The following is a 25,893-nucleotide window of genomic DNA, read 5'->3' as shown; positions in this document are numbered from 1 at the left end:
TTTTATCAAATTACTCAACTACTATGGTATAGCAGAGTCCATTTAGCTTGTCAGCTAAGCCCTGCCTACTGATTATGTCACAACCATTCCTTACAGGTGATTGGTTGGAAAGAGTTTTGAGAAATTAGTTAATCTGTGGTTCTTTTCATCTTCATTTATTTTGCAATAGTAATTTTGCCGAACTAAAATACATCGTGCTGATTATCAAAAGGAAACGTTACATTATCCCTTGAGATAAAATCACAATACACTTCTCTAAAAATTTAAAAAACAGGAAAATATGAATGAAGTCGGAAGTGAATATGGATGTGAAAAGAGAATGTCTGCATTCAAATTGTGCACTAGAATTACTGGACAATGGTAACGCCTGATATTGTCAAGTGTGTTTGCCTTTCTAAATTTAAATGCAAAAACTTTCTTGAGTTATGCACTGTATATCATGTTGATTTCAGGAAATTTTACTACATTTTAATAGTCTTACAATCAATCTATTTAATTGGAATCGTTTACACTTTTGGAGGGATGACAAGCAGTGACTGCACTCTACAAAACCAGAACATACCTTTGTTTAACAAAAAGTTACAGGACAATAGGCTATACAAGTCATATTGGATACGAATTGCTGGGAATTTTCTTAAGGACATTGTCTCCTTTCAAAATAACAGGATTAAAAAAATGACGTAGGCCTATAAGGTCCTTGTGTCTTTTTGTCAGATTACGGAGCTTATTCAGCCATTTTATTGTGGTTCTTGTTGGGGTTATAAATGTTTTTGTTGCTGCTGTTATGGTGCTTGTAGTGTCTGAAAATTTTTCATATGGTATCCTAACATTGCAAAATGAAGAATAAACATAGATCTATTCATAAAATACTGGTGTAAAGAATTATCTGCCCACTCTTGTTAACTGAAATTTAGGCATTTGTTTTAATTAAAAGTAATTGAGAACTTTGTGAATATAGTCTACGCTGGAATATTCTCCTAATGATAGATAAGAGACTTTATCTAGTACATCCTTTTGTCCAACAGGGTAATCTACAAGAATGACCCCAAACCAAGTGATTCATGGGCTGCTTACAGACTGGTTTGGACCATCTCATACTTGTTAAATATCTTCTGATGCCTTCCTACCATAACCTTCATTTTCATAGAAATGCTACAGCAGCCTTTTATTTACTCTAATATAATTTGTTATCCCTTTTGTAAATATATTTTCAATATAATTCATTGAGAGCAGTTTGATAGTTGTGTGTAAAGCTGAGACAGTCCTAAGATCAATCTGTGTTTGCCATTGGCTAAACAACCACAAGATTTACTTTTATTTTCTGTGGTATAAGTGGCGTTACAGTTAATATGGCCATCCACGCGTGTATGTGTACATGCTCTTGCTTATACGTGTACATTCCACTTTCTGCATGTACATTATATATCGTGGAGTTGAAACTACTATATTAATTAAAAGCTACTCTACTTCCAACAGATACAAGTAGAAAACTATTTGCAACATGGGAAGGGAGGGGGCTATGTCATGGCAAGGAACCGCACCGATCAAGAGCAGAGTCCGTTCTTTAGAGCTGAGCACTCGGCTCGGCAGAGCTGTCTGGTTCAGCCAAGTCAAGTGAGCTGAGCAGATCACCACTACATAATTATGAGTGGTAATTGTCAACAAAGAACTATTACTTCTTCCCAATTAACTGTTCTCCTTCGAGGCCGAAGCTATATGAAGAATAAAGAGTGATTCTGTCTGCTGTCCTACGTGTTCGGACCCTGAGGTCCAAGACACGAGGGCAGTACTTGACCATTCACCTAGAAGGTGTTGCATGCAGTTCCAAGCTCTGCATAGCTCCGAACCAGACTGACGAGCAAACTTATCTGTACTGGTAAAGGCTTGTCTTGCTATCCTAGCCCTCGTGATAGTGAGCACTCGGCTACGCTAGAATTTGTAGGTATTCCCATGCCCAGCAAGAAAACCAGACTCTTGTAAGACAATAATTGGGTGAGACCTGGTGCTCGGCAATATGAAGAAGCTGAGCACTCTGTGAGTGCCAGCGAAACCAAGGGATCCAGGTGCTCGGTGAGACTCCCGATTATTGTAATAATTATTGAGAATATCCGTTGCCCGAGCATTTGGAAATCACTCTGTGGACACCAGAAATTCCAAGGAATTTAATGGCTTAGTGAGACTCCCAATTTTCATAACAGTTACCAGGGATGTCTGTCTCACCTGAGTGTTTGTAAATTATAGAAAACCATAACACTCCAAAAATGCCAGAAATTCCAAAGAATTTGAGCATCAGTAAGATTCCTGGGTATTGACGTAACAATTATCGGGAATTCTTGTCTCGTTCGAGTGATTGCAGATCATAGAAGACCAAAATACTTGGAGAGTGCTAGAAATTTCAAAGAATTTAAGCGCTTGGCAAGACCTCAGAATTTTGTTAAATGATCGTCGGGGTGAGACCCCTCCTCGACTCCTCTAGAAATCGAGGAGGAACAGGCATAAAAACGCGAGCATTTAAGACTGGCATGCAAGTACAATTCAACAGAATATGGACTTGAGGCTCCCAAAATGCAAGAACCCATAGGAAACTGCAAACTGAAATCCATCCAAAGGACAGAAAAAGCCAGGGAGAACATAGTCTCCAGATTTGACATAAGATCCTTTCTCAATGATGTGGACATACGTCTGATGGGACCCTAAGATCCTTCCAGGAACGTAGTCCCCCGATGCTTAATCCTACAGAAAGCACTCTGTAGGATCCTTCCTATTCACCTCGCCCCTCCTGATGTAGCCATAGGAAGTAGAGGGACTAGGTGAGGTGAGGAAGACTGGACAGTCTCGCTTGCGTTGCTAGCAGAACTAGCAGCAGGAGTAGTGAGTCTAGGAAAGCGTTATTGTCCTGGAGAAACTTTTTCCCGGTTGGTCACGTGAACGTGGCCGTGGTCTGGGTGGGGTTGAGCGTGTACCTGACTGGAGAGGGCTATTACCATCCTCTGATGTGTCCAAGTCCTCGTCGAGGCTGAAACCTCTCAAGAGGACCTAATGGGGGACGCCCTACTGGTCTCACTGTGTGCACGGTCCCCCAGACCAGCAATCACTGCGAGAGCGATCATCAGCAAGGTGCGAGTCACCTGAGCGACTCACTCCTTTCTTCCACTCTATGCCCGAGTCGAGATGGTAAGTGGACTCAGCGTCACTGACTCTAGATGCACGTGAATCCGTAGATTTACGTGCACTTGGGGAAACTCACGAACGGGTGCCTGACACGGAACTAGTCTTAGGGGCAGAACTTCTAGGACTAGCAGCAGAAGTGTGAACCGAAGTTTGCGCTTCTACGACTCCCGACATGCTAGGCCCTGGGGACAGCGTGACGGTTCCTTGAAGGAACAGGCGAGCCAGCAGAAGACCCAACTGCCTCCTCAGTTCGAGGAGGCAGACCCTTAGAAGTCCCATGAGACTTTTTGGGGGGAGACTACCTTCTTCTCCAGCAGGGAGCCTTAAAAGTTGAAGGAGTGGAGGTTGAAGAACAATATGACAATTCCGAGGAGGAAGATGATGACACTTACGAGCTCTCTTCCTCCTCAACTTCTCCAAATTCTTCATGACTTCTAATGGAAGTACATTTACCAGCAGGAATAGAGTTAATAATTACATAGCAGTGGCGAAGGCTTTGTCCAGTGACGAAACTTCAGGATACCAGCAGCAAATTAATATGATTTCCACCAGGGGAACAGTACACACACTCGAAGATCAATATCACAGCATGTTATGAGTCACAGGTACAATTCCACAGTTAGGATAGTCAACACGAAGCGATATCCAACCATCTACTGCTGTAATCAACTATCACCACTGTTAGCCTGTAAAAGAAAGAAAATATGATTTGAGAAAAAAAAAATAAGGATGCTCCTCTTGCATCCAAGGGCACCAAGTGAAAGACGAAAGAGAATCGGAAATACCAGAAGAAACAAAGGACAAACCTCTGATGTTCTCCTCGGTAATTTCCAAACCGTAAGCGTAAATTTCGGATGAATACATGTCCTCATATCCAAACATTAAAGGGCAAAAATATGTAATAAGGATGTGTTGGCAAACCCTTGTCGCCGACCCTTAACGCAAAGCAGAAAGGCGGCTAGCAAGGCCACCACAAAAAGTGGGTTTGCATATTAATTATCAAAGTCAATTAATTATTAATATTAAACAATATTTACATATTTATTCAAAATAACGATCCTGCCAGGAAAATCGTAATAGAACAGCTAGTCAGCAAGAGACTCACAAATATATGTCTTCAATTGGGAAGATGCCTACCTGCCTACCAGACGGTAGTTACTTCCTAACCACCTTGTTCAAGAATTCAACAGCTGTATTCCAGTATACGCTGAAAGTAATTCCCTCATGTAAAGGGCTCAGGGTTTGTATATTGTGTAGGAACAAATAAGAAATTGATGTGTAGGCCTAGTCTTTCAATGATATTAACATTTGACATGCAGGATTATGACAAATAATACCCATAACATCGGAACTGGCTGCATAAGTCTATGCTTCATTTCAATTGATGTGGTCTTATATCATTTTGCTTATGCAAGCCAACAATAATTAATTAAAAAAAAAAAAAAAAAGATGCTTGTGTATTTAGGCTGTGCATGAAAAAAAAAAATGCACAGACAAAATGATCCAAGATCTTCATAATAATATATAACTTTATATATTTTTATTAACTGCATGCTTCACAACTCCAGGAACTCAATTCTGTGGTGTCATGATTCGTACACAAAACTCGACATCACTGAACAGAGTCAAATCCATACTGGTAATCATTTGGATTTGACTAGTGTGACATCATTCCCCCTTCAAGAGCTAGCCAATCACAAGCGTGCTAGGTGGACTCTGCTATAGTAGAGCACCTGTGTAAAAGGGATTTACAGTTCTTGACATTCCACACACAGTAATTAGACCAATGGATCACACTTCTAGACTCAGGATTTAGAAGCCAAAATTTGGGTAATGGGATAGCTACGTCATCCTTCCAAGGAAATAAATACTACTATAAAATGGTAAAGGTACAATAAAACGGCTGACTAAGTTACGTAAACCGACAAAAAGACAGAACCTTGAAGGCCTACGCCATTTTTTTTTTATAAAACTGCTATTCAAAAGGAGATAATGTCCTTAAGAAAATTCTCAGCAATTTGTATCCAATATGACTTGTATAGCTTATTTTACTGTAACTTTTTGTTAAACTAAGGTATGTTCTGGTTTTGTAGAGTGCAGTCACTGCTTGTCATCCCTCTGAATGTGTAAATGATTCCAATGATATAGATTTTAAGACTATTAAAACTGACAATATCAGACGTTAATTATCATTGTCCAGTGATTCAAGTGCATCAATTTGAATGCAAATATTCCCTGTGTCACAACATCTGTATTCATTCATATTTTCCTGTTTTTTTTTAATTTTTACAAAGAAGCGTATTATGATTTTACCTTCGGGGATAATGTACCGTTTCCTTTTGATAATCAGCACAAGGTATTTTAGTTGGGCAAAATAACTACTGCAAAATAAATGAAGATGAAAAGAACCACAGATTAACCAACTTTTCAAAACATTTCTAACCAATGAGCTTCAAGGAATGGCTGACGTAATCAGTAGGTGGGCTTAGCTGCAAAGCTAGCTGGATTCCACTACACCATTTATCACATACAGTTTGAATACTTTTAGTAGTTTAGTACAGGGAACCTCAGTTTACGTACATAGTCTGTTCCATAACCTCCCACGAAAACCGAAACAATAATTCCCATAAGGAATAATATATAAACTTAATGTGTTCCAGACCCCCAAAATATTACCCCTTAAACGCCGAAGCGGATAAAAAAAAATTGTCTCCCGTGTGCCGGAGGTGTTTCAGAGTGAGCGCGGGAAGCAGAAAAATATTTTTTTTGCAAAAAATCACAGAAGCGCTTAGTTTTCAAGATTAAGAGTTCATTTTTGGCTCCTTTTTTTCATTGGCTGAAGTTTAGTATGCAACCATCAGAAATGAAAAAAAATTATCATTATCATATATAAATAATGCGATATATGATAGCGCAAAAACGAATTTCATATATAATTGTATTCAAATCGCGCTGTGTGCAAAACGGTTAAAGGTAACAAGTTCCTTTTTTTCGTTGTAATGTACACTAAATTGCGATCATTTTGGTATATAACACATTGTAAAACGATAAAAGCAACACAGAAAAATATTATAACAAAATAATTCATGAATTCGTAACGCGCGGACGTAAACAAATATTTTTTTCAAAAATTCACCATAATCTAAATATTGTCCTAGAGACTTTCAATTTCTTTCAAAATGAAGACAAATGATTGAATATTACTATACTGTAAGAGTATTAGCTTACAATTGCAGTTTTTGACCATATCTGACGAGTTAAAGTTGACCGAATATAAATTTTTTTTTTATATATATTTTTATATGCAATTATTTTGGAAATAAGAAAACCTACAACCTTCAAATATTTTTCGTTTTATTCTACATGAAATTGCGCACATTTTCATATATAAAACTCTATGAAATGCCTAATATGAAACTGAGCAAATATTCCGAGAATGGGACGTACGCATTTCGGAGATTTGTGGCGGAGAATCCGCGCGCGGAGGGAAGGAAAGATTTTTTTTAAAATTCACCATAAATCTAAATATTTGCTAGAGACTTCGAATTTGTTTCAAGATGAAGATAAATGACTGAATATTACTAGACTATAAGAGTTTTAGCTCACAATTGCGTTTTTTGACCATTTCGGTAGAGTCAAAGTTTGACCCGAACGTGGTTTTTTGTTTCTACTTATTGTGATTTATATGCAAATATTTCAAAAATGAGAAAAGCTACAACCTTCAATTATTTTTTGTTGTATTCTACATAAAATTGCACACATTTTCATATATAAAACTTTATGTAACGGCTAATTTAAAATGGTGCAAACATTACCACAATCGCACGTATGATTTTTTCGGAAGAGTTACCGCGCATGGGCGTAAAGAAAATGTTATTTTTTTCATAAATTCACCATAAATCGAAATATTGTGCTAGAGACTTCCAATTTGTTGCAAAATGAAGGTAAATGCTTGAATATTACTAGAATATAAGCGTTTTAGCTTACAATTGCATTTTTCGACCATTTCGTAGAGTCAAAAGTTGACCGAAGGTTGAAATTTGGTAATTATCGTTATTTATATGAAAATATCTCAAACTGATAAAAGCTACAACCATGGGTAGTTTTTAGTTGTATTGTGCATGAAATTGCACACATTTCCATATATTAAAACTTTATATAACGGCTAATTTTAAAATGGTGCAAACATTTTTTCGGAAGAGAGTTACCGTGCGGACGTAAGGAAAAAGTTTTTTCATAAAATCACCATAAATCGAAATATTGTTTGCTAGAGACTTCCAATTAGTTGCAAAATTAAGGTAAATGATTGAATATTACTAAAATATAAGAGTTTTAGCTTACAATTGCGTTTTTAGACCATTTCGGTAGAGTCAAACTTGACCGAAGGTTGAAATTTTGGCAGTTATCGTTATTTATATGAAAATATCTCAAAACTGATAAAAGCTACAATCATGAGTATTTTATTGTGTATTCTGCATAAAAATGCGCACATTTTAATCATATAATACTTCATGTAACGGCTAATTTACAATGGTACAAAAATTATGTCAAAGTGACAAAATAATTTCCGAGATGTGTCACAGATACCTTTTAGTGCGGCAAGAAAGAAATTCGTGCTTGCGCGCCTGCGTAACGATTGTAAACAAAAAACAACACCTTGACCCTGAACTCCCAGCATCCCTCAAGGCGCGTGATTCAAAAGTTTTAGGCTGGTAGGCCTATAAGTATTTTCCGCGAATTTATTTAAAAAAAACTTTTGTAAGTCGACGTAAAATACGTCCAGTCGGCACACAAAAGACAAAAAATGTCGATGTAAAATACGTCCAGTTAGCAGTAAAGGGTTAACAAAAATAGGGAATAAACAGTTTTACATACAGAAAACAATGAGAAATAAATATAAATGACTAATGAAATGAATAAATTAACATTAACATCACTCTTACCTTTATGGAAAACACTTGTTAGCGTATGGAAGGAGGGGAGAGGGAGGAGGAGAGGTTATTGTTTGGAGGGAGAATCTCTCTCCAGAAGGACTTCAGGTATCAAGGACCTATCTGGGGTTACTTCTCTTCGATTTTTACTGGCACTATCTGAGGTTACTCCCCCTCACTTTTTACTGGCAATAGAACCAGCTTAAGTTTCTGGACCCCCGTTGCACAAAACTGTCCAGACATTTGTTTCTGGCGTTTCTTTAAAATTTGCCTAAAATTAAACATGACATTGTTATTAAACAAGTGTTGGAGACCATGGATTACAATTTCTTAGTTGGGATGATAATTCTCCACAAAATTTCTTGCATCATTCCACTTTGCAAACATGTCCTTAATCCCTGAAGTAGGCACATTATGTATGCCCATTTGTTTTCTGAATTTTTCAAACCAGCCTCTGCTGGCCTTAACTTCACTAACAGCAGAGCTTGTTGTAGGCATTTTCTCACTGAGATCGGCATGCAACTTCCCCTACACTTTGCTACGAGTTCCTAATTAAATTCTATTGTGTTTCTTGCCTTTTTACACAATGGCTAGCTCTTGGAACTTTCTTTGGTCCATGATGGCTTATTTAGCAGCTGCACTTGAATGAAAAAGCACAAAAACAACGCACATATGAGCAGAATGGGTCACAACAGAAGATGGGATGCTTTGTTTAGGTGCTCAAAATAGGGCCCAGTCCCGCGCTGGGCCCCTGACGGAGAGTTTCGGAGTGTACGAAAACCGACGAAATGTATAACCGAGACAAAATTTCATAGAAAAAAAGTTTACGATAACTGAAACATGAAATGAGAGGCGTACAAAAACAGAGTTTGACTGTAATTGGATAATATGTTATTTTAAGTGAAATATTAGGCAATTGCAATCATTCCCATAATACAGTTTTAGACATTCTATAAGTAAAAAAAAAAAAAAAAAAAAAAAAAAAACAAAAAAAAAAAAAAAAAAAAATTTAATGAAAGCCTGTTATGTGGGTTTTATGCGGTGTGTGTTTGCAGAGCATAGGTAATGTAAATATGCAGGCTAGGCAAGTAGACTTGCATAGTTTTTGTTTGTTTGTATGGTGCTTTTATGTTGCATGGAACCAGTGGTTATTCAGCAATGGGAGACTTGCATAGGCTAGGGGTTGGAAATTGTCTCTGTCCATTTTTCTATCAATTTGCCATCTCTGAAGCTCTAATAGTATGAATGGAGGAGAACTTACTATAATGCAGTATCACATTATCTTTCAAACTTCTTCACATTGGCTTGAATAGCACTAAGAAAAATGTTCCAACAGATGTACAGTAAAGGAAATGAAAGACCAGCTCTTCACTAAGCAAAGCTTGTGCACAAGGCACTGTAATATGTTTTATTGGCATATCGGTGTACAAACTCAAGCTGTTACCACCTCATATGTTTCTTACTGAACAGTTATTGAACAGTAATTTCTTGTAGGCAAGGTGCAAGAGGAGAAAAAAATTCTTATTTTTTTTAAAAAGCAAGCAAGACACAACAAGCATGAAATGTATTCATCTTTCTAAATCAAATTATACAGTTTAGATTTCTGGGCTCAGCCGTGTCGCTCCCGTGAAATATGTCTGCTTTAGCACTATTTCTAGTAAAATATTGCTATAATACCAGAGAACTGCTAAATTGGACATGTCAGAAGCCTCTAACTCGCTCACCTATATAAAAGGTGTCGGTATAAAACTGGGGCGAGTGTTAAACACTACCACAGCAACCCCTCCAATTAGCCTTTTCCTCATCAAAAGTACCCTAAAATCGGGGAGCCGACCCATAGGTCACACCTAGCTACCCCGTTGAAGGCGGCTGTGACGTCATACTTTTCGATAGCCATTCCGTGTTCGCACGTTCGAATATTACTATTTGTTCTTTTATTTATATTCTGGTATAAAACAGAGGTGGTCCAAGTCAAGTCATGTGAACCACAGGGTGATAGCAATTTTTTCTCTAACTGACAAGAACACCTGGCATCTATCGGCTACCCATCTGGCAGGAGTCCACAATGTAGTAGCAGACGCATTGTCCCGGTCAGTCCCCCCTGGAGCCAGAATGGTCACTGGACCAGGAATCCTTCGAGAGGGTTTGTAGGAGAGTACCGGGTCTGAAAGTAGATATGTTCGCTACAGGGGCAAACACAAGCTGCCTTGTACGTAGCCCAAAGTATGGGCCCTCTAGCATACGCTACGGACGCCCTGAGTATAGATTGGAACCAGTGGAGGGAGGTTTATTTATTCCCTCCAGTGAACCCTCTCCTGAAGGTGTTGCACAAGTTGAAATCCTTCAAAGGTCAGGTGGCTCTCATAGCTCCTTACTGGCCCAAGAACAATTGGTTTCTCCTTCTCCTAGAACTAGGTCTTCATCCTCACCCTCTCCCGGGCTTGAGGCTGACGCAACAAGTTCAAACGGTGACTGTGTTCGATTCCTCAGGTCTTCACAAAACCCTATCTTTATGGATTTCATGAAGTTTGCAGGTAGGAGGGTAGGGGACATTGATCCACAGAACATTCTGTTCTTGGAGTCAGACAAAAGAGAATCTACACTTCGCCAGTATGATTCAGCAGTTAAACAATTGCCTACATTTCTCAGGAAATCAATGTCAAAGTAATGACAATGAACGTGACTATAACATTCTTCAGGCCTTTATTCGAACAAGGCTTGGCAGTTGCCACAATAACAACCACTAAGTCAGCTCCGAAAAAGATTTTCTTCTCGGGTTTGGTGGTATAAATCTAACTGAGTCTTATTTCACCTCAATCCCAACGGGCTTGTGCACGCCTGCGGCCCATTCAAAGGCCGTCGTCAGTGTCATGGTTTCTTAACGATGGTCTCAGGTTAGACTCTAAAACAGACAACTTCAAATGTGATTGCCAAACCCTTTTGCGTAAGGCACTGTTTTTATTAAGTCTGGCTTCAGGTGCCAGAACATCGGAGATGTCATCTTTATCTAGTGGCCAAGGGCATATAGAAATTCCTTCCCTCGGGTTACGTGTTGCTTTCACCAAATAATTATTTTATGGCTAAGAATGAGAACCCTTTGGTAAGGCGATCCCCCTGGAAGGTTGTTCCGCTTCCGCAACATCCATCTTTATGTACTGTTAAAACCCCTAAGGACTATTTATCTAGCACATCTACCCTTTTTCCGAAGGCCCCCCCCCCCCTCCTTTTCATGTGGGGCGGTGGTGGTACCATATCCCTAAAGGGCATTACGCAGCAGTTTTTGTATTTTACCAAGGAAGTCAGCCCAGGTCCTTTCCCAAAGCGCGTGCTATTCGGGCTATAACAACTCTGTAAATTTCTTCAAATATAGAACTTTGATGATCTGAAGAAATATACTGGTCGGCAGTCGCACTGGGTTTTCCAAAGCTTTACCTTAAGTCCTTGGAGGATCTTAAATATCAGGCAATAGCTGTAGGGAGGTCAGTGTCTCCTTGCAACATCAATATAGTACTGTCCTTGTGTCATATGAATATTTTCCATTATGCCAGTTTTATTACATCCTACCTATCGCAGCAAATCTCTTTGCTATTTCACTTGATCTATGGTGTTAGTTTATACAATTTAATATTCTGTTTCATTTCAGAGTGATGTAGCTTGGTGTTTCTCTGGTACAATTTCACGGGAGCGACACGGCTGAGCCCAGAAAAGGGATTTTGACGTAGGAAAAATCTATTTCTGGGCGAGGAAGCCGTGTCGCCAGTGAAATCCCCCCTGGTTTTTTTCCCCTCCCTTGCAGTGCACCAAGCTTCATTGCTATCGATAAGTATGACGTCACAGCCGCCTTCAACGGGGTAGCTAGGTGTGACCTATGGGTCGGCTCCCCGTATTTAGGGTCTTTTGATGAGGAAAAGGCTAATTGGAGGGGTTGCTGTGGTAGTGTTTAACACTCGCCCCAGTTTTATACCGACACCTTTTATATAGGTGAGCGAGTCAGAGGCTTCTGACATGTCCAATTTAGTAGTTCTCTGGTATTATAGCAATATTTTACTAGAAATAGTGCTAAAGCAGACATATTTCACTGGGCGACACGGCTTCCTCGCCCAGAAATAGATTTTTCCTACGTCAAAATCCCTTTTATGGGATTCTTGTCAGAAAAGCTATTTCACTTTAATGTGGCACACCCAAGTACGTACACATAAATACCCAACAAGTAATTGCAAAATTAATTTTCCTTAAACTGCAAAAAAGGCCCAAAAAAGATTAGTATCACAGTAAATAAAAATCTTAGGACAACTAAACCTGTTATTACCTTGTTATCATATAGCGTGTCGATGAGAGTTATAAAACGTCTTGCTTGACCCTTGGTCCTTCTGGTTTAAGACAGGAATGTCTCTGATGATAACAGTGTGAAAAACATGGCTCAGCTGGATATAGTCAGCAGCACCTAAAGGCTAAAAAAAATTATAAAATGGTTGTTTAAATGTCTAGAACAAATATCTTCTACTTTTCATACCTTCAATATCATAATACAGGCATTCCCCACTTACTGGTGGCATCAGTTAACGGCGATCTGGTTTTCTGGTGCTTGTTCTGGTGATGCTGGTCAGTAATCCGGATTTTCGGCGCTGGTAAGCAGTTTATCGCCAATTTTCAGCACAAGACAAGTTCCATAAAACTGGATTGCTGATAACTGGGGACTGCCTGTATTATGTTTCCATCACTCATGTTTTTAAAAAGAAAACTTTTCAATCTATTCTAATTCTTAGTACTAATCCGTACCATCTAAACTCATAATTCACATGTGGCCAAATCTGATAAATATAAATAGTCCACCCCAACAGGGTGTAACTGGAATGTGAGTAGTGTTGGTATTAATAGCCACCATGAATTTCTAAATAAATTATATTTGTTTTAAAACAAACATAAAAGCTATGATGGCGGGGTAGATATTATGTATAGCTGCTAAAAACTCCATCATATGCAGACTGAAAAGAATCCATTGAAGAACTGAAGTCTCTATAGAATACTAGTATATTTGTAAGGATGATACTCTGGGAATCCAAGTAATGTCAAGTCTGAAATAGCACAGTCATGGTAAACTTCATAATTGTGCAGGTAGTGGCATTCATCCTCAAATAGGAACGCTTTATGGAAAACATCTTGCAAAGGATATAGCTTCACTGGGGAGGCAGCCAACTTGACGGGCATGACAAGAGCAACTAAGAAAACTAAATAATTAGGAAAACTAACCCCTGCCTGGCGAAAAGTGCACAGCTAAAATGGTTTCCTATCAACACTTTAATGAAGTAGTATCTATGATGCATGTGGCAAAGAGGAAGCAATAATACAGGTACAGGAAAAAATAAAAATAAGCAAGATTGTATCATTAATCTGATACTATTTTCACTTAAAACAGCAATTAAAATCAGTGGATGGCCACAAACTATGCCAACTTTTAGAAACAATATTTATGGCAATACTTATTGTTTAAAAATGATAAAACTTCCCAAACTCTTGACTACTTCTCTTATCAGAATACCTATGAAGAGAAACAATAACTGATAAAAACTAAGTGATGGGGTGGTTCCTAAAAAACTATCTGAACTAGAAAAGTGTATGGAGCTTTAGGAAATTAATTAAGATTAACCTCAAACATTTACCACTCAGGCTGGAGAAACAAACTGAAAAATAGACTCCATGGCAAAATACCAAGTACGTATACGTATATACTAAACTGTGAATTACTTGAGGCCAAGAAACAGAAGAATTTACTATAATGAAAACACTGGTGGTTAACAAGTATTCAAAGTACTACCTGTTAGAGAATAAAAGTGAAACTTGACTTTAAACTGCTGACATTTTCTTTCTGATAGTGAATGAAGACTGCGATTTATTGATCATAAATTTGTGCTAATCACAAATAGGCTCCGAGTATACCTCTACCACAGTAATTGTACTTACCCGGTCACAGAGTTCAGTAAAGGTTGAATTCAATACACCTCCACAAGATTTTTCAAAGCTAACATTTCTACCAGCATAAGAGAGAGTCCGAGGGCGGACAACATCCGTTTCATTGGCACAAAGAATCTGAAGCAGGAATATAAATTTGAATTAATAGTTAACCTTAATATATAATATGGTTCTTTGTATTTAAAGACCTACTATGTACTGGCTTTGTGGTTAATCCAGATTCTTGCAAAATGAAGGGGTTTCCACTTACCATATTTGCAGGCATATTGCACACTTAATTTTTAAATGTACCAAAACACTACCCTGGTTCCAATGTGGTCATATGGACGGGGGAGAGAGCGTGAATAGGCACAAAAATTGTTGCTAATAATAAAATGATAATTACTACAGTAAGCTGTGTTACTGGAATAAAGTATGAAATCGTATGTAAATTTACACTCACCTTTAAACGGATACTCAATGAAAATTTACTATAAATAAATGTTGTCATATACGAAATATTGCAAATGGCTAACTGCCTAGGTATTGTACAATTTTTCATACGTTTTGTTTGGACAGCAGACTGATAATTTCTGCTTGTTTTCAATATTTTATTATAATAAGAACAAATATACAAAAGATTGCTTACGATACATGGGCAGTGAGCCTGTTAGCTATTTGTAAACAAAATCTTAGCGCTGGCCTGTTGGCCTGTCATGGTAACACACAAACATTGTTTATTTATGGTAAATTTCATTTAGTTTCCTATAAAGGCGAGTGTAAATTTACATATGATTTCATACTTTATTCCAGTCTAATCTCACAATATTGTATTTCATGCAAAGAATTGAACTTTTTTCCTACAAAATTATTTCAAAATATCTTTCAATAAATGTACTATTAGCAACAAACTAAAATGACAAATTTTAAAATTAATTTGTATTTTCATAGCTAACAAACTTGCGGTCTTAATATTAGTTAAATTTTCTGGTGCCTGCTGGAAACCATTAAAAAAAACATTAAGAATTGTTTATGCAAGGAATTGGTAGCATTTTGCATCAGTCACAGGGGTGAGGGGAGGAAGAGGCCAGTGACCCAATCTCAACCCCAAGGTTGCCATCAACCCCAGCCTATTTGCAGTTCCAGGTTTGCAGATTTCTCTATGGAACATATATACACAGTGCTCCAAAATTTTCAAGCAGCAATAGGTTCCAGAACATAGCACAGAAATGCAAAATCCCAGAAATATGACAATTTGTCCAAAATTGCATTTTTCCTAACTATACAAACCTGAGGTCCTTTTACAATAGGAAGGTTACTAGCGGCAGCTGGATAGGTCGTAAGCTTTCGAACAAGGGGTTCGGTAGTTAACTGCTTGTCCGACAGGCGCGCGCGCGCGACTGGGAGGTAAACAAATCACTTTTGCTTTGGCCCAAGCAAAAACTGCAGAGTGAGGGGTGGCATGAGGTGGGGCTATGTGTAAAAGGACCTCAGGTTTGTATAGTTAGGAAAAATGCAATTTTGGACAAATTGTCATTTGTTCCGACACGGCATACAACCTTCGGTCCTTTTACAATAGGAAGACTCACTTCTTGGTGGGTGGAATCTGAGTCTTTTGTGAACAGACTGGTGTTCGCCCTACCTTGGAAGCCTCCCTGGTCGTAAGAGCGAGGGAGGGATCCAAGCCTCTGTCCGATTGATCGGGGTGTGCACCGCAGGATCAATGGTCAGACCTCTGGACCGAGTACTAAGAGAGGGGCATGCGCATCTCTTAGTACCAGCAATGCAAGAACTTGTTCCTGTACAGGAGCAAATATAAAGTCATGGGTTTGACTCTTGTAGGCATCCACTTCCCCCCCCTTGCAGAAGGAAGTGGTGGATATTCTGCTCCTATCCCTAGTGAAAGGGATAGGATGGGGCTCTGTCATATAGCTCACCTGCATCTCGTCCTCATCCAGCGTAGTGACGACCATGGCCCTCTGCCCGCAGGTAGAGGGGAAGGAAGAGATGGGAAGAGAGAGCCAGTCACTCACTCACTCACACATCCATCCACACAGTCACACCAGGACTCGATGCTGTTCAGCCTGCGAGGGTCTGGGTTAGCTACACAACTTGTTGAGCAGCCACACGGTCCCAAGGAAAAAGTGTCCAAGGACCTGTGGGTCAATATCCCGAAGGTAGAAGGACGTAAAGGTAGTCTGGTTAGACCAGACCCCTGCCTTCAGGACCTGCGCCACGGAGAAGTTCTTGCGAAACGCCAACGAGGGCCAATACTTCTGACTTCGTGAGCTCTCGGACGGGACGTACGATGTCGTCACTACCATCAGCCTCATACGCCCTCCTGATGACCTCACGCAGCCAGAATGAAAGAGTGTTCTTGGATACTTCTTTCTTGGTGACCCGGTGTAACGAAGAGGCGTCGACATCAGGCCTGAGGTGACGAGTTCTCTTCAGATAGCGCCGTAGCGCCCTCACAGGACAAAGCAGCATCTCATCCGCATCATTATCGGTGAAGTCCAATAGGGAGGGAATCGTGAATGACTCGAACCTGTCATCAGGGACTGAAGGTTTCTGAGTCTTCGCAACGAAGTTCGGGACGAAATCGAGCGTCACGGATCCCCATCCCCTGGAGTGTCGTACATCATAGGAAAGACCATGAAGTTCCCCTACTCTCTTCGCCGATGCCAGGGCAGCAAGAAGAGGGTCTTGAGGGTCAGATCCCTGTCTGACGACTCTCGGAGTGGCTCGAACGGTGTGCGAGTCAGACTCCTAAGGACGAGAGTCACGTCCACGCAGGGGGGCCTGAGTTCCCTGGGTGGGCAAGACCTCTCGAAGCTCCTCATCAGCAAGGAGATCTCGAACGAGTTCGAGATGTCCAACCCCCTCAGTTTCAGGACGAGCGCCAAGGCGGCTCTGTATCCTTTCACTGTGGGGACTGATAGGAGCTTCTCTCGGCGAAGAAACACGAGGAAATCCGCTACCTGCTGAAGAGTGGCTCTGAGAGGAGATAGACCCCGTCTACGACACCAACCACAGAAGACGGCCCACTTCCCCTGGTACACAGCTGCAGAGGACTGACGGACGTTTCCAGCCATCTCTGTTGCTGCGCTACGAGAAAAAGCCTCTCGTTCGCAAGAGATGGTGGATAACAGCCAGCCGTGAAGACGTAGGGACTGGACTGCTCGGTGGTACCGCTCGACGTGTGGCTGGGCGAGAGAGGTTGTGCCAAGGGGGAATCTCTCTCGGTTCTCCTGCGAGAAGAGCCAGCAGGTCCGGATAACCAAATGGCCTGTGGCCATTTGGGAGCCACCAGGATCATCCTGAGATTCGGGGTGACCAGCGCTCGACTGATCACCTTGCGAATCAGGCTGAACGGGGGAAAGGCATAGGCGAAGAGGTTGTCCCACGGGTGTTGAAGAGCGTCCTCTGCAGCTGCCCATGGGTCCGGCACGGCGAGAAGAACACCTGGAGCTTCCTGTTGTGCCGGGTAGGCGCAGATCCACGACTGGTCGCCCCCACAGGTCGAAGAGCCTTTCCGCCACGTCCTGGTGTAGAGACCATTCGGTCCCTATCACCTGATCCCGACGGCTGAGCGTGTCTGCTACTACATTCCTCTTCCCTGGAATGTAGCGTGCCGACAGCTCTATTGAGTGTGCCTGAGCCCGCCCCCTCGTGCACCTGCCGAGTCAACTGGTACAACGGGAGGGACACTAGGCCCCCCTGTTTGTTGACGTAAGCCACCACCGTGGTGTTGTCGCACATCAACACCACTGAGTGTCCCATCAAGCGGTCCTGAAACTCTTGGAGAGCGAGGAACGCTGCCTTGAGTTCCAGTACATTGATGTGAAGGTGCTTGTCGTTCTCGTCCCACACTCCTGAAGTCAGCAAACTCCTCCAGGTGTGCGCCCCATCCCTCGGTCGATGCGTCTGAGAACCAGCTGCATGTCCGGGGGGGGAGTGCGCAGAGGCACTCCTCTTAAGAGGTTCCTGTCGTCGAGCCACCAGGCTAGGTCCTGCCTCCCACCTCCTGTGTCAGTGACACTGGAAAAAAGCCTTGGGGATCCGTCGCCTGTGACCAACTCTCCTTTTTTAGCTAACCACTGAAGAGACCGCAGGTGAAAGACGACCGTTGAGGGGACTTAACTTCTCGGATAGTGACGGACAGGTGTCCGATCACGACTTGCCATCGCTGAGCTACCTGTTCCTGCCGAGGACAGGAACTGGTTGGCTGCCTCCCTGAATCTGCTGATCCGCGAGTCTGCGGGGAAGACTCGCCCTGCTACCGTGTCGATCAGCATACCCAGGTACTTCATCCTCGCTTGGGCTCGAGATCGGACTTCTCGAAGTTCACAACGATCCCCAGATCGCGACAGAACTCGAGAAGCCGATCCCTGTCCTGTAGCAACTGCGAGCGGGAGCTCGCCAGGACCAACCAATCGTCGAGATACCTCATCAGACGTATCCCGTGCGAATGGGCCCAAGCAGACACCAGAGTGAACACTCGCGTGAACACCTGTGGGGCGGGTTGAGAGACCGAAGCACAGTTGCCCTGAACTGGTACACCGTCCCGTCGAGGATGAAGCGGAGGTACTTTCTGGAGGACTGATGAATGGGTATTTGGAAATACGCATCCTTCAAGTCCACTGAAAGCATGAAATCGTTCTCCCTCCTGATGGAGTCGAGCACTGAGCGTGCGTCTCCATCGTGAACCGGGTCTGGCGAACAAACCGGTTCAGGGGAGAGAGATCTATCACCGGGCGCCAGCCTCCTCGTTAGACTTTTCCACAGGGAAGAGTCGACTGTAAAAGCCCGGTGACTGATCCGTGACGATCTCTACAGCTCTCTTGCTCAGCATGGTCTTGATCTCCTGTCTGAGTGCTACGTCCTTCGGTGACCCGGGCCACGTACGACTGCTGTTGGACCGGGTTGGAGGTGAGGGGTGGCCGAGATTCGAAGGGTAATAGATATCCCTTCCCGCAGGAACATCTACTATCCAGGTCTCGGCGCCCGTAGCGCTGCCAAGTTGCCCAATGGCTGGCCAGGCACCCCCCCACTTCCGGCAGCAGGTGAGGGGGAACGCCGTCCCTAGCGTTTCCCCCCTTTCTTCGACTTCTTCCCAGAGCCTCCACGGGATGAGGAGGGCTGGGAGGAGGGCTGGTTACGGCCCCCCTTACCAGACGTCGAAGAAGACAGAGTCACTCTCGGGGCTTCGACGCAGCAACCGTCTTAGCAGCCGAGGAGGCGCTAGCCGAGCTCTTAGACTTGGCCGCAGTCGAGGCTGCCCAGAAGCCTTCGAGACTGCCTGGTGAACAGACGGTCACGTCATCAGTGCGCCGTCTGTCCACCGCAGCGTCCACCATCTCTCGTGGGAAGAGAGACGTGGAACTCCAGTAAAGGTCCGTTTCGAAGTCCCAATGCCGCTTCACGCCGGCCCGCCCTGGAAACCCGAGTAAGGACAGCGTCCCTTCGTCGGAGAACCAGGTTGGCCCACAGGTTCACCGTCTGGTGGGCAAGGAAGGAGATGGCTCTTCCCCCAGACTGGCAAAGTCTCCTGAAGGCCGAGTCATCTTCGGGAGAAATTCCCCCGGAGTTGGCTGCGACCTTAGATACTGTGAGGGACCACAGATCTAGCCAGGAGACGGCCTGGAAAGCTGCCATGGCGGTAGATTCCAGGCCTAGTGCCTCTTGCTGCGAGAACCATAGGTTCTCGGACAGGAGCTGTTGCAGAGACACACCCGGAGTCAGCCTCGCTAACTCCGGGTTCACCTGTTTGGGCGGCATCGGATCCTCAGATGGCACGTAAAACCGCCGCTGTCGTAGCAGAGGAGGTGGAAGCAGCTTGCTAGACCTGCCAGACTTCAGCGAACCGTCCTGTCCAGAGACGAGCGATTCAACTTGGTCCAGCACTGAGTCAGCCAGCTCTGACCGCGGCAAACCCACCGTCGGTCTGGGTTCCCTCTTCGGGCCCCAGAACGACTCGAGCCGGGACGTGGGCTCGGATGGTGGTGGGAGCGGCGATCCTTCCCCGAGGTCGTTGTGCTGACGAATCAGCGCAATAACCTCGGCAAAGTTCCTCTGGATCTCGGGCGTGATAGCATCCTGTGGAGTCGGACCGTCCAGTCCCTCGAACAGGAGTACCTCCCGAGACCCTCCTCCCTCAAGGAGAGGAGCAGCGACAGCCCCCTCTCGGTCTCCTCCAACCACCTGTGCGTAAGACCTGGCTGGTCCGAGAACCGAGCCTGGTACGTACGACGACGTGGCGGGATCCTGAAGGGCGCACCCTTCACGATCACTCCTCAATACCTCGCCCCTCCCGGTGTAACCCGAGGAGGTTGAAGGTATGGGAGAGGCAGACCTGACGCTCCCTCCTCGCTCGCTGGCAGAACCAGCGGGCTTGGAAGACTGCAGGCGATCGTCAACCCGCGGTGGCGATCGAGCTGCAGGCCTAGTCGAGCCGTCTCGCTGTGGAGAACGGCTGGACCGAGAACAGCGCCCCGGGTCTCGTGTGTCAGAGGAGCTGGTGCGGTCGCCGTACCCGATCGCTCTCTGTTGAGAGTGACGGTCAGGCGACCGGCGAGCTCACTGTCACGGTGAGGACCGGTGCGTATCCTCACGGCGCAGTCACGTCGCTGGATACCAGCCGTGGCATGGTGCCGGCGAAACGGGGGGGACCGTGGGGGGACTTCCAGCTCAGCCCGTGGCCGGTCATGGCACCGTCACGTCCGCCCAGGTAGCCAGCTGCTCGCCGCGAGAGCGAGAGCTGGTCTGGTGAGAGTCGCGTGAGCAGGCTGTCACCAGTCCTTTCCGCTCCGTGCCGTGAACCTGACGCTGAGCGGACTCGAGGTCTGGTTCCTGGCTGCACGGTCGCGGTAGGCGACCGTAAAACACTCGGTACCTCTCGCGACGACGCGGCCGAGCCGGATCCTGCTGCTGTGGCCGAACCACTGACAGCAGGTGAGGAAGTGCCGGTGTTAGCCGGCACCCCTCTGGTCCCCGTAGTCTTCTTCCTTGCGGGAGAAGAGGACGGGTCCTGCTCCGAAGGAGCAGGGCGACCAGCGGAAGAACCAACCCGTCTCACCAGAGCGAGACGGGCCCTTAGAAGCTCCCGAAGAAGACTTCTTAGGGGGGGGGGATGGCGACCTTCTTCTTCTTAGGCGGGGGAGCCTTAGAAGAAGAAGGGGAAGAGGCGGCAGACGACGACGACGAAGAAGACGATGAAGACGACGACGACACCTTCCTCCTCTTCTTCTTCTTCTTCGTCAACCTCCTCAGGACCGATGTCAGGTCTGTCATCCAGGACGGAGCCGGGGGCTGCTGTTGCCGAAGCAACAGGGCCCGGACGTACCTGTCCGAACAGACCAGCATCGGGAGCAGCGGCGCCAGGAACGGGAACGACATCAGCAGGTGCGGGCATCACAGGAACGGCAGCAGACACGGCAGGAACAGGATCAGGAACAGCAGCAGTGGTCACGGCAGGTTACGGCAGATACAGCTGGTCGAACCAGCGGCACAGACGTCATCGGTACCGGTGGGAGGTCCAGGGCGAGCTCTTCGGGCACAATGAAGTCGGTCGCGCAGCACGGCAAACCCAGGTGGCGGAATCACACTCCCCGAGTTACGGCGACTGGCCCCTGCACCGATGTTGTGGTGTTACAGAGAACCGCGTGCGGGTGTACACCAGGTGAGGACGTGACGCGTAGCCAGGTGTTGTCAGGGTCGTGGTGGTGGTTGTTACCGTAGCGTGCGTAACCGCCACGGAGCCAGCGAGATGATAGAGCAGCCCCTGGACACTCGGCACGCCCTGCAGTCCCAACGACGCCCACACCTGTCCAAGGTCATCCTTCACGGCAACCGCACCTGAGGAGGCAAAAGTCGGGTGATTAGGCGGATCCTCTACCCGCTCGCGCGAAGACGAGCGGATAGAGGACCCAGAGTACAACTCTACGTCGGGGTATCTAGCGCCCTCCTCCACCACTCGACACATCGGGAGAGGAGAAGGACCTAGACACCCCCCCCGAAGGGGAAGGCGCGATACGAGGAAGTTGAGCGGGCGGCAGGAAAGAAGACGAAGTGTCCGTCACCAAAGGAGTCGCGGGAGAGCTTTCCGACGACTCCTTTGCAGGCCTTCGCTTCTTCCTGCCCTCATACAATGTCCACTGCGCTCTCCGACCCAGTCCATACAACATCACAGGGCTCGGCCCGGGTGCATTCGCGCCCCCGGCACCGAGCACACAAAACATGAGGGTCTATCTCGGGAAAAGATCTGAATTTCCCACATTTGCGCCCTTCGGTACCCGGGCAAAGTCTCCTTGGGTAGGCGAGGCGCGGAGATTCCATCATTAATGAATTCAGCGTAATTAATATGAAAAGAGAGAATACTGTACTTACAATCTTTCATACACAATTACAAACAAACTAGAAAGCAAACGACGAGCAGCGGGCAGAGAGCGAACACACACGTCCATCCACTGTGAGGCCGAAAGCAAAAGTGATTTGTTTACCTCCCAGTCGCTGCGCGCGCGCCTGTCGACAAGCAGTTAACTACCGAACCCCTTGTTCGAAAGCTTACGACCTATCCAGCTGCCGCTAGTAACCTTCTATTGTAAAAGGACCGAAGGTTTGTATGCCGTGTCGGAACAAACAAAAATCCCCTACAAAAATGCTTACAACTGCCAAATACCTTGTACTCTTTGAACTAAAATGCATGTAACTGCCTATTTTAACATTTCACTGCTTAATCTGATAGTTCAAACAAAAGTGTACCTTAAATTATCATACTAAAACAATTTAATATTTCAAAACAAAAATAGCCCAAAGAACCTTAAATTACAGTACTCTACTACTTTTACTTTTAAGTATCTCCTACATTTTACTTTTGTTATGCTATATACACCCATAAAACGCTTATTTACTGCCTATTTTAACAGTTCATCGCCAAAACTTGACAGGTTCAAACAAAAAATATACCTCAAACTATCATCCAAGAACACCCTAATATAATTTCAAAGTATGCTGCAAAATTAAGTTCCAGCCTACAACTGTTACTCTTTAAGTATCCCTTATAATTCAGACATTCACATTTTCTTTTTTCTTTGACTTGCGTAACTTTGTGTATCGTTCTCCTCATACTGTTATGCACTGGGTGCACATTTTACGTATATTTTTCTGTGCTGTAAGATGATATGAAATTAACATTTACTGTACATGTACATATTTTAGGCTAGTACTACTGTATAGAGCATATCTAAAACACATGGGTAGTTTAGACTGACGGGACACGCTCCATAAAACCCTCAAACGAATGCTAGGTTTTGTTACATCATGTTAGCATTTTCCGTGATTACGTACAAAAACGTTTATGATAAAAAAAAAACCTATTTACTATAGTAATGATTAGTTAAACTAACCCTTTAAAAAGTTTTACCCTTAAAATATATATATGTATGAGAGAGAGAGAGAGAGAGAGATAGTTTTCAGTATCATTTGTAGCTATGTATTTTATTTAACAACCTAATGGGCAACATACTATTTGGCCAGTTCAATCTCCCCTCACTTCAAGGCTTTAGGAAAATGTTGGGAATGATATTTGTTTTGTTTAAAATTTTACATAATTTACTACAGAAATACATAAATGCTGTAATTTCAATACATAAATTTCTCAGACTTAGAACTTAATCCATTCCAGATGGCTGGTCGAAATGCGATTTGTTTGAAATATCAAACAAATATCCCCATAAGAAGTAAAGGGACTTGGGATCATGTTCCAGCCAATCAAAAAAAGTCCCCCTTTTAAAAATTTTTTCAAATATTATGTAAAAATTTTTTAAAAACGCTTCCTTGTATGATTTACGAACGTTTGTTTGAACATGGTGTGTGACCGGCCTTGGAATGGCGGGAGGAGAGCCAGGAACCCTTGAGGAAACCGAAATGGTTGCAGTAGCAAAGGTTTGATGAAAAAAATCAATTTCATTTGACATTTTTACAAGGATAATCATAGGAATAGATAGTGAGTGTGTGTGTGTCCAATTGTGTGTCTGAGAGAGAGAGAGAGAGAGAGAGAGCGAGAGAGAGAGAGAGAGAGAGAGAGAGAGTAGAGAGAGAGAGAGTTGATGTGTTATACTTGGCTCCTAAGTGCAAGAAGATTAATTATGCCACAACACATCAATTTACTCTTGGCAGTGGCATAATTTAAAATAATATAGGATTTTGCAAACAAATAAGTAAAAAATGCAAGTAAGAAAAGGAAAGAGGGGTTTACTTTTCACAAGGAAGTTACTTGTGAGTTTAACAAACAATCGAAGGCATGCAGAAGCTGAAGTCGGTGCAGTGTGTTTATTATGGAACAGAGTTACTTTTACAGAGCTGAAAAATTGTTAAAAGCAAGTGTTACTCGATAGGTATTTTAAACCCAACAAAAAGAAGTGTTTGGGGGCAAATTGTATGTAAGTGAAAGAAATGGGCAATACGTACATAATCATCCCAGCCCAGCTGTAAGTCAGTTTGAAGCAGGCCCCTGTCTCCCACACCCCATAACCTTGTTAACATTGCTTGAATGCTAAAGCCATAAACAACTGAATAAAAACAGTTGTTCTGCTAAGAATAACCAAACTGAATTGGATAACAACACTGTTTTGCTTGCATTTCAGCTATCATACGATAGTAAAACATTACCGTAGTTATGTTACAAATGACGTTAAGTAGAATAGGACTGATATATTTTTACATTACACCTTTAATCACTATGGAGCAAAATATTGGCAAGGAAAATATAGTATTGCTAAATTTAAGCTGCAGTTGTAGCTGAATCAGAGAACACATGTTTGCACTGCTAATGACTAAAGTATCATGCAACAGCAACCTGGATGAAACTTGAACCGCAAATAATGTGGCAAAAAAGTATTTTAATAATATACTGGGCAGAAAGAAACGTTTTTTACGTTACGTTGTTTTTCAACACCAATAAAAGATAAATATGTAAAGCTTGTATTATGATGAAATAGGGTGAAAAACAGCAAATGGAATCTGTTCATTTTTTACATAAAAAACATGCTCCCAATGCCATGTATCAATGAAAAAAAACAGCTATATCTAGTTCACAACAAGACATATTTAAAGTTCATATTTAGACTAAAAAGCACTTTACTTATATAATGAGAAATAACCTTGTCCTACAAAACGTGAGTTTATAGAGATTTACTTACGTGAACTTGAAGCAAGACAATCGCTCTGAATTGAGTAAATATGGTACAAAATACACTTACTTCACCGTCAGATGATTTTTCCAAACCAAAAACAATGATCGGTTTGTTTGTTACTTTATAACACAAATAGTAATATGAGACCTCTAGCTTACTGTTGAACCTTGTCACAAAGAGGTCTATCTTGGTCTCCCCCACAGATGACAAAGCCTGTCTGCTATCTCCTGATACAGAGACCACTCTGTTCTTCGGACCTGTCTCCGACATTAGCTTGCTTTTTGGCCACTACTTTCCTGGAATGTACCTGACTGTGAGGTCAACTGAGTTGTCGATGGCCCACTGATGTAATTGAACTGTTATCAAGTGAAGTTGATAACAGTTGAGGCTGATCCCCAAACAGAGGGCATCTAACGACAGGGTCAACAGGGACTTCTGAGATCATGAAAATGCAGTGTTGGAGGTAAAGGCAGGCAAATTTTTGGAATGCTTGAAGGAAGGGAGCCACTAGATCTTGCACTGACTTCTTCTGAAGGTTGAATGCAATTTCCTTAACTGCATCTTCCAGGAAGAGGTGATATTGTTCCAGGGGAGAAAAAAACAAACCCAATTTGTTTCTGAGTGACTCCTTTAGTGGTAAAGGAGTG

The 25,893-nt window shown here is 43.4% G+C and overlaps 1 protein-coding gene across 3 annotated transcripts in view; it reads right to left on the bottom strand.

The window, feature by feature from the left end:
* LOC135214803 (putative ATPase N2B) overlaps positions 1–25,893 on the bottom strand; it is a 108,813-nt gene that overhangs the window by 460 nt on the left and 82,460 nt on the right. The gene's annotated exons all lie outside the window — the stretch shown is intronic.

This window comes from Macrobrachium nipponense, chromosome 46 (assembly GCF_015104395.2).
Source record: "Macrobrachium nipponense isolate FS-2020 chromosome 46, ASM1510439v2, whole genome shotgun sequence".
Taxonomy (NCBI): domain Eukaryota; kingdom Metazoa; phylum Arthropoda; class Malacostraca; order Decapoda; family Palaemonidae; genus Macrobrachium; species Macrobrachium nipponense.
Note: the sequence above shows the minus strand (reverse complement) of the source record. Positions and strands in the feature narration are given on the sequence as shown.